This window comes from Puntigrus tetrazona, chromosome 24 (assembly GCF_018831695.1).
Source record: "Puntigrus tetrazona isolate hp1 chromosome 24, ASM1883169v1, whole genome shotgun sequence".
In the NCBI taxonomy this organism is placed as follows: domain Eukaryota; kingdom Metazoa; phylum Chordata; class Actinopteri; order Cypriniformes; family Cyprinidae; genus Puntigrus; species Puntigrus tetrazona.
This window is the reverse complement of record NC_056722.1, coordinates 1038734-1052881: the sequence shown is the minus strand read 5'-3', so window position 1 is coordinate 1052881 and position 14148 is coordinate 1038734.

Here is a 14148-nt window from a genome sequence, read left to right as displayed (position 1 = left end):
ACTCGCCACTTACTTTGGACATTCGCACAGCCACTTTACATTTTACATTCTACACTTTACTTTATTTTTTATACTTTGCACACTTCTTTTTTATACATATTTTATACATATTTTTTTATATTTTATATTTGTATATGTTTAATTCTGTTTTCTATTTTGATGCTGGACGGTTGTAAAGAACATTTCACTGCATGTCGTACCATGTATGTATGTGTATGTGACAAATAAAATTTGAATTTGAATTTATATTAGTAAATCGAATTTGTGTAATGAAATTGTAATTTAATTTATACAAATTTATATTGCATTTAATTTATATAAATAAATGTCATTTGTGTATATATATATATATATATATATATATATATATATATATATATATATATATATATATATATATATATATATATATCTCCAGGAAACCTGTGTGTGTGTGTGTGTATAACGTCTGTATAATATAATATATTTGCTCTTATAATATTATACATACATAAACATATATATTTGTGTGGGATAAAGAGAGAGAGAGAGAGAGAGAGAGAGAGAGAGAGAGAGAGAGAGAGAGAGAGAGCAGACACATATATATGCACACATATATATCCATCTCATTAAACGAAAATGTCATTGAAAAGTTAATCTATTTCAATAATTTAACTCAAACTGTGAAACTCATGTATTAAATAAATTCAATGCACACAGACTAAAGTAGTTTAAGTCTTCTGTTTTTTTAATTGTGATGGTTTTGGCTTACAAAAAAAACACCAATTTGTGATCTCAATAAATTAGAATATGGTGACATGCCAGTCAGCTAATCAACTCAAAACGCCTGCAAAGGTTTCCTGAGCCTTCAAAATGGTCTCTCAGTTTGGTTCACTAGGATACAAAATCACGGGGAAGACTTCTGATCTGACAGTCATCCAGAAGACAATTATTGACGCCCTTCACAGGGAGAGTAAGCCAACATTCATTGCCCAGTGGCCCAGTTTTCCCTTATTAAACTCATTTTCTGCTTAGTTAGTAGTTAGTTAGTATGTAATTATTGATTATTACGTTTGCATAAGGGATCTGAAATATGGTTATGCGGAATACTGCTAGTATTGCTGAGTATTGCATGCTATAAGCTACTTAATAGGACCTAATGGTTCTGAAACAGAAAAACAATGTTCTTTGCGAGTTCAAACGGGTACAGTAGGAAAGAATTCAGGAAACAAAATAAAAGTTGAGGAAACAAACTGATTGCAATTAGACAAAAAACAACAATCTGATGAAATTTAGTTTAAAAGGCCAACGGTTGTAAAAAGGGAATGGCAGTAGATCGCTATTTAATAACAGCTTGGTTTATTCTGAATAGGCACAAGCTCGCATACAAACGTTTTAAACAGCACATTAGCTCTTTTTAGATAGCTGACGAAACTTATCAAACTTACATTCCCGGGTGAAAAGGCATGCGAGGGAAATAAACTTGATATCTCACAAAAGCAAGAATGCGGTCCCGCCATTATCTTTCTTGGCAGGCTGGCATGATCTTACTGGCATGTTCTTGAAATCAGAACAAAACCAACATTCGCAGGAGTGATATTTAGTTTCATTTGAACCTGTGCCCTGTTCTTACTGTAACGTAATGGTATTTGCTTATTCATTCGTCTATTCATTGCATCACATTGCAAAAGCTCAGGTGGAAACTGTGGACTATCCCTTGCATGGGACAACATGCAACTTTTCAAAACTTATTATTAGCTATTAATAAAAGCTTAAGAACGAAACATGCAATAGCCAGAAGCAGCCAGTTTTGCTTCATCATCTTAATCATCATCAGCAACAAAATCTTCTTCTGTTACTATCGGTCCAGACGCATTGCATTTTCCCACACCACATTAACTCTTTTGTTTGTTGGTTGAACGTTTTAAGGTTATTATTCTGTACTCCATTCTTCAAGTGGATTCTGTAACAAAACAGGCACCCCTTTGAGAGTCCCTTCAGAAAAATAACATCTGGATCGACCGCATTCTCTTACATGTGGCTAGACTCGAGGCAGAATGGATTTGTACGCTCAGAGGACTTTGGTTTATGAGCAAAGGCAATAACGTGCTGCCATTAAAAATGGTGGTAAACAAAGCAAAAAAAAAAATTTAATTTGTAAAAAAAAAACATTTTGCATTGCTTTTTAGCATCCACATATTTAAATAATATTATTATTCAATTATAAAAATATTTTAATAATATATTTTTTTTTTTTAAATTTAAAAGCAAATTAAAATCTTTATATATTTATAAATGTAACCAGACTGAACTACAATGCAAAAACATCTTTTCAAAGTTGTAAATAAATCAATTATCGGAGTGTATGTTTAGTAGAATTTCATCTTTCTGTTCAAATTTTTAACTCCCTACTTTAATTTTGAATTTGAGTGAAAATTGTAAACCCTGCCCCATTTATTTCAGTGGAATCTTTTCTCTGTCTCTAATTGCCAAAGGCGAAAACACCAAAAACAACAAAACAACACGATGAACATCTGCTAGCTGAGCGGAATGCAGAGCTGCTTCTTTGGCTCTGAGTTACTGATACGTCAAAATCAAATCAAATTCAAATTTTATTTGTCACATACACATACATACATGGTACGACATGCAGTGAAATGTTTTTATAACCGTCCAGCATCAAAATAGAAACAGAAAACAGAATTTAAATATATATAAATATAAAATATATGTATAAAAATGTATAAAAAGTGTGCAAAGTTTAAGAAATAAAAAAAGTGTAAATAAGTGTAGAATATAAAAATATAAAGTGTAAATGTAAAGTGTCTGTGCGAATGTCCAGTGCAAAGTGGTCCGCCTCTCGCGATCATGTGACTGTTCTCGAGCCAATGAGCAACATGAATTTGCTGTTATTTGTTTACCTTTCTTCCCTCATCAAGCAGGCATCCTGGAGAGATGTTAAAACTCCAGATTTCAGACGTCACCCTAGGATGCCAGTGACAAAGAAAGCTTTACAGAGAGTAAAAGAGAAAAAACATAGCTCCGTGAACATGTGCTTTCTTACGGTTTTACAACCGCATGGTGATCAGGACTGATGGTCAGTCGTTTGAGGAAACTGGTCAAAATGACTGACTATGCAGACTTCGTCGCACTGAATGACAAAGCTTTCCAGTAGTGCCATGAGTCAGAGACAGACACTCAAAACAAACAAATGCCTAAAAAAGGGAAAAAGACAAATCACTCGTCTAAATATGATACATTTATAGTCACACAAGCTATACAAAAATGCAAAGAGGAATGCAGTGCGTCTGCTTGAAGACACAAAATAGAAACAGGGTTATTATAACTAAAATTATAACCACGAAATAAAACTTTTTCAATACTTGAATTAAAATAAACTTTAATGGAAATAATATTAAAATGTTTTATTTGAGCTAGTTGCCAAAATAATGTCTCATTTTAATTTAGTTTAAAATAACTAAAACAAGGCAAAATTATTACAAACTACATGGAACATACATGAGAATATATCAAATGTAAAATAGACAAAAAACACACAAAAAATGACTGAAATTAATGAAAATGGAAAACATACTGATTCTAAATATTAGTAAAAACTTATATAAACTTATATATAACTTATATATATATCAGTGATACTAACATAATATTGAATAGAAGATAAACAGTCATTATCATGAACAAATTTATATTTGAAGAGAGTCACAAGAATATTTACTTGGAAAACAAATTCACACCCTTTGTCTCTCCCTCTTGACTTGGACTCTTATCTCATGACTTGGGAATAGTTTGACTAAAAACAATTCATCCCCATGTCTTATTAATTAGTATTAACGCTTTTTACATTTTTTGTATTGCATGTTAGCAATACACATGTGCATATAAATTTCCACGTAACGCATTTCCAACTTCACCACATTTTAAAAACGATTCGAAAGGCCCTCAAACTCCATCAAAAAATATGTATTTATCTCTTAATATATTAGTTATAATTTCCATCAATATATTGGTTAGCCTTTCAGCCTATATATTCGGTGCATATATACTTCTGTGCCGTTTCGCTGGAAGAATACATATATTTATTAACGTATATTTAATGTCTTTTTTTAGCTCGATCTTCTCAGGATATAAATGCAGTATTGATATTTTAAAAAATGCATGTAAAACTATGAAAAAGTTTCCAAACCATGCTGTAGCTTTGGTAAACAGATTGATCGGTTCAATTCATGAACAAACGATTCAGTTTTGCGAGCAGGCTCAACCGCTTCACTGACAATATTTGCCATTAGGGAATTAATAATTCAAGAAATACTACTCCCTGGGCCTGCGAGCTAAACCAGAGGTCACAGTAAGAGGACGAGAGATTTTTTTTATTTATTTAATTTTTGGGTGGGTTGTTCCTCAAACATATCAAACAGTGAACATTGCGTCCAAAGCAAATGCGAAATAAATTCTTTTACGGTGACTCTGCATGATACAGTAGACTAGAACGGCTAATGTCACAATCAGTTCTCTCAGCACACGTCGCAGCTTGCTGAACGCGCCTGTCCGGGAAAGAGTCGTTCTTATTTACGCATTGCAGATGTCAGAAAGCATGCAGGTATGGCTGTGTCTGTAGGAGGTGTTTAGCAGATTCAACTGATTCAGACCGCTATACTAAAAGACACCAGACCTAACATGTAGCTTATCAGATCCTAAATAATGCGGGGCTTCCTATATTTACTTTTCTCCCTGGATGATGAATGCATCTGAGCTGTTCAGCACCCTGCACGCTGCATTGCAATCTAATGTGCATGCAATTACTTGTGTGGGAACAGAAGGACTTGTTGCGTAGATAATAATCTCCACGTCTGATCTCACCGAGCTTTGGTTAAAGGCACAGTGGTAGCAGTTCGTAACTTGTTCTGTGGGGGTAAAACCGAAAGCTTTCTGATTACCATCTGTGAGATTTAGCAGTTCTTATTAAATGAATGTTCTCATAAATTAAAGATTTACTCTTTACCCTCAGGACATCTAAGATGCAGATGAGTTTTTTCTTCACGTGAACAAATTTGGAGAATGCAGTATAACTTCTCTTGCTCACCAGCGGATCCTCTGCAGTGAATGGGTGCCGTCAGAATAAGAGTCCAAACTGCTGATAAAAGCATCACAATAATCCACATGATTTTTCATTGCGTCAATCAATACACTTTGAAGTGAGAAGCTGTGTGTTTGTCATTAACAGAAAACATTTTAAATTTGCTTCCAGACAAAATATGAGTCCTTAATTCATAGTCCGAAATTCATTATTAATTCACAATAACACATTTGCTCAGAACTGTTTTGGACTGATTTGACTTTTAAACTGTTTTTGATCTGCATATTTCTCTCCCGATTCAGACAAGATGACTTTCACTGGAGAAAGCAATATTATGAATAGAGGACTGATATTTTAGCTGGAAGTTAAAAATATCTTAATGAAATTCTTCAATACAAACATGCAACAATTAATTTCACAGTGTGTTAACTGATGTACTGGAGTGGTGTTTTTATCAGCTGTTTGGACTCTCAGTCTGACGGCACCCATTCACTGAAAAGGATCTATTGGTGAGCAAGTGATGTCATGCTACATTTCTCCAAATCTGTTTTGATAAAAAAAAAAAAAAAAAATCATTTGCACCTTGAATATTATGAGGGCAAGTGAGTTAAGTGAGCGCATATTAATTTTAAGTGAACTATTCCTTTTTCCCTTCAAACAGTCATTAATTACTTAAATGGGCAGAGATCTAAGGACTTCAAAGATCATGTAGTGTATGAGCCTCGTTGTTTAAGTCTAGAATGGCAATAAATCAAAGCTTTTTTATGGGTTCAGAGTTGCCTCCTTGATGTTACCGCCCTCGTTTTTGTCCCAAATACTTTGTAAGAATTTACAAGGTGACAAAGTTAACTCTCTGACCCGTAACACGCTGATCTCTAGAAGGTTTCAGGATGTATCGTGTTCACTTCCTAGAGATGAATAAACATGGAGTAACTCCTGAAACTCCAGGCATACAGAGTAAGCAGGTCTGGGATACAAACCTCTGACTCAAGTGGTCCTCTGAGTCTCTTATTTTCTAAGTGGAAGCAGACGCCTTCCAGCATGTGTCTCATGGCTTGCTGCCAGGATGTTATACAACTACTGAGAAGATGCGATCTTTTTCTATCTTTGCGAGATCTTAATTGAAGGGGCAGTCTGGAAATGTCAATATTTTAAAATGATTTATATACACAAAAATCATTGCACATCCTACACTCTCAGAAATAAAGGTACAGAAGCTGTCACCGGGGCGGTACCTTTTCAAAAGGTACATGTTTGTACCTAAAGGCTCCATTTTGGTAGCTTAAAGACACATATTAGTACTGAAAGTGTACATATTTGAACATAATAGGTACAAAAGTGTACCTTCTGAAAAGATACCTCCCCAGTGACAGCTTTTGTATACCTTTATTTCTGACAGTGTAACTTTCAAAGCGAGAAAACATTATTAACATTATTATTATTATTTGCCAGTAAAAAGTGGTAAGTAAAAAGTGTGCATTTAAACAAAGAGAGAGGATTACAGATGCAGAAAAAAACTATAACTTTGAGTCATTTAATCTATCAAATAATGACATTTATTTATTTGTATATGATGTAACATTTTATATATATATATATATATATATATATATATATATATATATATATATATATATATATATATATATATATATATATTTTTTTTTTTTTTTTTTGTAAACTGTAGAAATACAGACATGTTAACACATATGTTAATAAATCAAAAAATAAAGCAGTTTATTAATAAATGTATATTGATTTACACCCTTAAATAACTAAATATATATATTGAAAGGTATCAGTGTATTGACAGTCCTTGGTTTCAGATGAAATAAAATAAGTGGTATCTCCCATGTCTGTTCACTGTGTTTCAATCTCACAGTCGTATAGCTAATAATAAAACACACTTTACAATAAATTCAGTTTGCCCTTACATGGGCTTGTTATTTTTAGTCCGGCCATTTGTAAAAACACTAAACTTACTGTTATGGAAAACATATGAATATATGTTCACATAAGAAGCACCCGATACAGACCTAAACACTTTTTCACTGAACATGTATTAGAGAAAGTGATGGCTCTTTCTGAAACAATAGCTCTTGAAGTTGTTGTGGATGTAGTTTGTGGATTACGTCGTTATTGTTGCCCCATTAGGCATCTGACTTCCTCTAATTGTTATTATGGAAATGACATTCCCTGTTGTCTGAGTCTGATATGTCATGTTCCATGGTTAAACAAGCTCCTTTTCTTATCTTCTCATGACTTATGGGAAATTGTGATTTTGACAGGCCTAGCAATTTGGCAACACGCTTAGGCTGCAACGATTATACTATATCTGTTATTTCAATATCTGTATCTGTTATATCTATATCTATATTTCAGACTTAATTATAATCAGTTTGGTTGTACAAGTCATTTCAACTTGAATGAAAAAACGTTACATAACAATTACATTAAAAAACATCTCTAAAACACAAAATAGATGAGATTGCTCATCTTATTTTGATGAATTCATGTTTAGCTATGTGCAACTGACTAATTCAAAGAGAAAAATAGTTTGAACATGCAAAAGGAGCATGTTTCACCGGCTAATTACAGGAACCCAAACTGGTGTTACCTCATTTAAAATGCATTTTATATTATCTATGCCCACAGGGAACTATGTGCACATTAAAATAAGTCTAGACTCATTTTGACAGCTATGATGTGTTTTGGCCTGTTTTTAGACAATTCATTTTGGACTGTTTGTTAAATCTGAGAACGCTTTCCCCTTTATTTTATTTGGCTTCTGTGAAAGTTTATCTTCGATAAGTTCAATAATAGAGATTATCACAAGCATTTAATCATCACTTCTTGCCTATTACAAAATTGGCAATAAATCAGTCTAACAAAGCTTTGCATAATTCGTCTGTTCAATATATTCATCTGTTTTCTCATCTGGGAAAACAAAAAATGTTTGACGGTGACCTTCACAGCAGAGGTTCAGCTCTCTCCCGGGGTGAACGGCGCTCAGTGAGTAATGAACAGCTGTGGTGGTTCCTCTCGCAAGCCTTTAAAAATAGTGACCGGTTAATTACGGATCTTAGACATTTTGTATTCGAAGGACATCAGAATACACAGATACAGAAGGCTGCCTGTGCCGTTGTGAGCGAGCACAAAACACGTCAGTCTGAAATCATTAAACCAACATTTTAATAGTCTTTGTCATCAGAAGAGTATGTGTCTGGTTTGCTTATTAAATGGCGAGAGCAACTCTAGTGGAAAATCCTCTGAGAGAGCGAGCAATGTCGGGGCTCGGCGGGGCCTCAAAGGGGCCAAATCCCACCACTTCAGTTGTGAATTCCTCATGGAACTCGAATTGTCGCCTGCTTTTCAGACCGTGTTTCAGATTACTGACTCAAATACGCTCTCAGGCTTAATGATCAGATATGAAAGACAGGGCTGTACGAGGTCCCTAAATGGAGATTGTTAGGGGGATTCGGGGGCATACCATCCTGAGAACAATTTTATTTTCCTGACTTACACGTGTGCATTTTAAAATGTGTTAAGACTCATAAATTGGATAATAATATAGGTTTAAAACCATATTAGTGGGCAGCAGTAATTTTTCAAAATAACGGATTCTTAAACATGAGAATCAGATTAAATGATGCTATGAATGATCCACTCTGCTAACCTGAAATAGAGAAGATATATTTTATGTTTATGAATTTAAACTCATTTTATCATTTTCCTGGTAGCCTTCAGTAAAAATCAAGTGTCTAAAATTATAAAAAATTTATATAATTTTTTATATATTTTTCTTAATTCACGCTTATAGAAATCAGTCTTTTCCAATATGTTTAAACTGAATTTGACATTTTATTGGGTTTTTTAATGTTCATAATCTTTTCAGTCGAAATCTTATATTTAATCAGTGAATAATAGGACCTTTTTACTAAACCTCCAGTGGCAGCCAATCAATGGTAATAAGTGAGTCATTACGATTGAACTGAGTCATTCAAACAGTTCATTCGCTCAGGAGCGACACATCCTCATGTTGCACAGAGACGCAAAACCCTGCAGTGGCTGTGTTTGGAATTATTTAAAATGTGAAATAGAGCAAAAACAGGCAATATTTGTAACATAAGTTTGTTAATTAGCTTTTCGTTTATTGAGCTGTTGTAAAAAATGAATATTATATTTATAATCGAGGTAACTTTTTTTTGGCTCGTTCGTGTGAACTGCTTTAGATTACCTTTCCCCCTGTCAATCTAGCATCAATCAAAACCAGAACTGTCACAATTTTGTAAATTTATTAAAAATAAAAAGCTGAAATAAGTACATGGCATAAGTATTCATACCCTTAACTAAAGGGCACATGTTCAGGTTTCTCCAGGAATATTTGATTGGGTTCAATCCAAGGCTGGGTGTTGCTTCTTCTCTGACGAGTCCCTCAGTCCCTGCCGCTGAAAAACAGCTCCACAGCATGAGGCCGTTACCAGAACACTTTATTTTTGGGATGGTACTCTGCAGGTTGTGAGAAGAGCTGGTTTCTTTCAAACGTGATGCAAAGAATCTTGTTTCTCAGAGTCCGAAGGTCCTTTAGGTACTTTTTATTACACACTGCCATAAAGCCAAAATTGATGAAGTGTTGCAGGGATGTTTGTCCTTCTGTAGATTTCTTCCATCTCCACATATTTTTTCCTCCTTAATCCATACTTTCAGTTTCTGAAACATTAAATATCATGTCGTGCTTTACATATGAAACAGTTTTGAAGTGTTAGCCCAATATTGCGTCGCTCAAAACTATTTGTTTACAGTTAAAGGCTAAAAATAGTAATGGAACTATATTGGAAATGAAAATATGAATTTGGAGTGATTATTCTGGGTGGCCAGCATTGATAATTCCCCTCACATCTGGGAGATCATTGAAAACAGCGTGCAGCGGTAAACCAGCTATCCACGCATCAGAAGTTCACATAATTTCTGCAGTCCCTCAGTCTCTAGAGCTCATGTCTAAATCACTTCTGTCCGGCGCTCAGCTTTTTCTCACAGTACTTCAGACACTGGTCCTCGAAATCTGTTCAGTTTCCTGTGAAGGAGGATCTGAGTCCCTCTTTTCAGCCAAATTCTGTCTGGGGCCTCAAGGGAAACGTGTTCAGGGAAATGAACCGGCCTTGTTCAGTTTCACAATGGATTAGATAAGGAAGAGTGACTTAAATAACATCTTTGAATGGCAGGTAAGCTTTGGGAGCTGACATCACGAACCCCGAAAGTATTTGAGGAGCGACATCTTTGTCAGACGTGGACATAGATGGAGGCCTGACAGGCTCAGTGCGTTCCAGAAGCTTCTTCATCATGGTTCATGTCATCAGTTGTCCACTCAGAGCTGCTGACAGGGCATGACATCAAGGACTATAATGAGAAACCAAGAGGAGTCACTGCTTGCTCATTTTTTGTTGGATGGTAGTGCTGGAGTATGTTAATGTGTAGGAGTGACACTTAAGAGTATCAACATTACTCCTCTGTGTGTCACTAAGTTCATATGGAGGTGTTTTTCTCACAGTCCTTTGCTTATATTTTAAGTTTTGATTCACAATCATGAGTTCATTCAGCTGAGCTGAGCCCGGGGAAATACACTAAGTGAAATTTTTAAACAGATTTTTTAATTCATGTGAATATTATTCTTGTATCAACACAGAGTGACCACTTCATGAAAGTAACCGCTTTGAGAATAAAACAAACGATTCTTACGAAGCAGTTCATTGTAGAAATTCAATGTAGCGCGAAAACAATTAAAAAAATATTACTCTTAAATGTCGATTGCTTCTTTTTGGTACTTTTTTGAGCTGCATGTTTTAATGCATCAAAAACGTACGATCTTGAAAAAACAGCACATGCTGGTTAGGTATGTTTTAAAGCTGGCATGCTGGTCTAAGCTGGTTTATGCTGGTCCTTTAATGGTTTTTGCTGGTCCTTTGCCAGCACATGAACAGCATAAACCAGCAAAAGTATGAATAAAAATATGCAACCTGATTCACATTCTAAATATTATTTTAATTAATTAAAAGACAAGTTTGGTTTAACCAGCATGAAAGACTGTCTTCCAGAGAGAGAAGGATTTTCATTAATTTGTTTCCCATGAATTTTTAGTTTATTAAAAGAGTTGAGAATAAAAGACAACAGTAATTGTTAAAAAAAAATTTACCCTTATTTTGTTGTTCAAAATTCATCAAACCAGTTTTCAAAGCCCTTCTGCAATTATTTGAATCACTAGTGGGTGACCTTCTCACCCCACATTAGTTAAAGCACAACTAAATGCCTTAAAAGGATTTATGACAGAAGCGAGCGCGATACCTCTCCTTTATCAGCGTGATACATCAGTCACCCCTGTCTCAGCAGACAGGTGTGTCAACCTGAAAGTTGCTCCATTCGGCCCGCTAGTCAAAGCAACAGGAACAAAGCCGAAACAAACAAGCAGGGAAGTTACAGAAATCTTTTCCAGGGAATGTTTGACTCACTATGTAGGCTAACTAATCATATTAAAGCTTGTTCGTGGTTACACATGCGCAAAACTTGTCAAATGCGCTTTGCTTAGTAAAGTGGGTCAATAACAGCATTAAGGCACCTGATCCTCTCTTTTCACTGCTAAAACTGCAGATTATTTACCGTCACTGCTTTTTTCTCCCCGAGGGCTGGATACACCCTGGTGTTTTTTGCCAGATCCACGTACAACAGGAGCTTTGTGCAAACAGAATGTCAACCCTGCAACAGGACTCTTGTCTTAATCCAAACAAGTTTAATGTTTGATCTGCCTGTCTCATATTCATATTAGAGTCTTGAATTAAAGTTGGAAAGTTAAACAACTACTAATTACGAATCACACATACCAGGTCTTTGTTATTAAAATATGTTCATTTAATATTTTCTTTTAAAGAATAGTCCAGGGCTATTTGTTGTATTATTAAAACTAGTGAATGTTTTATAGATGGGGGTTATTCTTCAAGTCAGGTTTGTATTCACATACTGTACTTTGGCTTTAAATAAGTTTTTTAACACTTTTGGCATCAGGGAAAAAAATGTTTCACTCTATTATTTCACTATATTCAATATATTCTATCTATCTATCTATCTATCTATCTATCTATCTATCTATCTATCTATCTATCTATCTATCTATCTATCTCTAGTTCACAAAACACTAATTTATACAGTGTGGTATAGGTTGTTTAATAGCTTTTCAGAGAAGTTGTTAAGAGCAAAACAAACAGTTTATGAAGCAACAAACAAAACTACAGAACATATTAAACCAAAGAAATAAAAAAAATACTGCATGAAACTATGTGACAGTTTGTTCTGTTTTTAAAGTGACATTTATATCCATAAATTTTGGTTAACTTTCAGTTAAAATCTACTTTTGCTGAATCTAAATGCACTCCAACATGGCTTTATTATCATTATAAATCATAACTGACTACTTTACAATTAACAATGTTTAAAACTAAGAAGGCTGGTGGCCATTTATTACTTAGAAATGCTAAAAAATTTATAAATAAATGCTATGGAAGTCAGTGGGGACCATGAACTGCTTGGTTTCCTACATTCTTTAAAACATCTTCTTCAGTGTTCAGCAGAACTTCTGTTCCAGAACAGCTTTGGGGATTAATAAAAAATGAAATATTTTTTCGTTTTAGGTGAGCTATCCCTTTATTAGTCAAACATGCTATTGCTGTGCTGCTGGAGGGAAGGAAGAGGCGCTCACTGAGGAATGACTGAATGAAATCAGTTAGACAAATGATGTCAGTAATGTCTGTGTGAAATGGTCAGCCTTCATGTCCAGCTGAACGTGAAGGAAGTTGAAAGACGTCCACAGTAATTGTCTGGAATTTGGTGCAAAGGTCAGAGTCTCTGTACACAAGCAGCTTGTAAATTTTTGTGTTATTGATGTGAGAGAATTTTTACATTGACATGGGAGTCTTGTAACAGATGTTCTCTGGTGGGTGAAATAGCGGAAGATATATATGAGATCTTTAACATCAAAGCACTGAGTGTTCACACTAATTATCATCAGACTCTATTTTTGTCCAAGGGCTTGTGTTGTGGAATTTGAACCACAATGCCCTGTGCAGTGTGTCCCCTTGTGGTACATTTAAGAATTATTGCAGACGAACATACCGTGCCTCGTGGCCCGCGATTGAACCATTTTTAAAAAGCCTATTTGGCTGAATTGCTGGGAATCTCACTGTACTCAGATAAGGAAATAGATAAACAGTCCGAGAACTGATGACTGAAGTTCCAGCCTTCATCACAACAGGGTTATTAATCAGAGCAAGACTGACTCTTTAAACATGCCAAAAACTGGGCAGTTCAATCCAAACATTTTCTTTTCGAGCCAAATATCTGCTGGCACAGTAAAGTCAGAGAGGAATGGAAAGAAAGTAAGACCCACACACACACACACACACACACACACACACACACACACATATATATATATATATATATATATATATATATATATATATATATATATATATATATATATATATATATATATATATAATTTTTATTATTATTACTAATAAAACATTTTTATATCCAAATTTAAATCCCAATATTATCATGCTTTTTGAGTGAACTAAAGAACAGCAATATATCCATTTCTGCATTTCTATTACATTATATTTATTGTTAAATAAACATACTATTATTATTTATGGATATTAGAATATTAGTATAATATTACCATTTTCTCACTCTTTCATTCAGAGTCATTCAAATCATAATATATATTAGTTACAAACAACTATCCATGTGTGCATTTATTATAATATAATATAATATAATATAATATAATATAATATGTAAATATAATAATAATAAATAAATTCTTTAAAAATATTTTTGTTTTGATTAAGAACACTTATTATTTGATTATTATTATTATTATTATTATTATTATTATTATTATTATTATTATCTCACTGTTAATTAATTAATGATTTAAATAATGACAAAAATAATGACAAAAATGGTTTAATGAATCAATTAAAAAAAGCATTGCAGATGTGAGAGTTGATTTATATCCA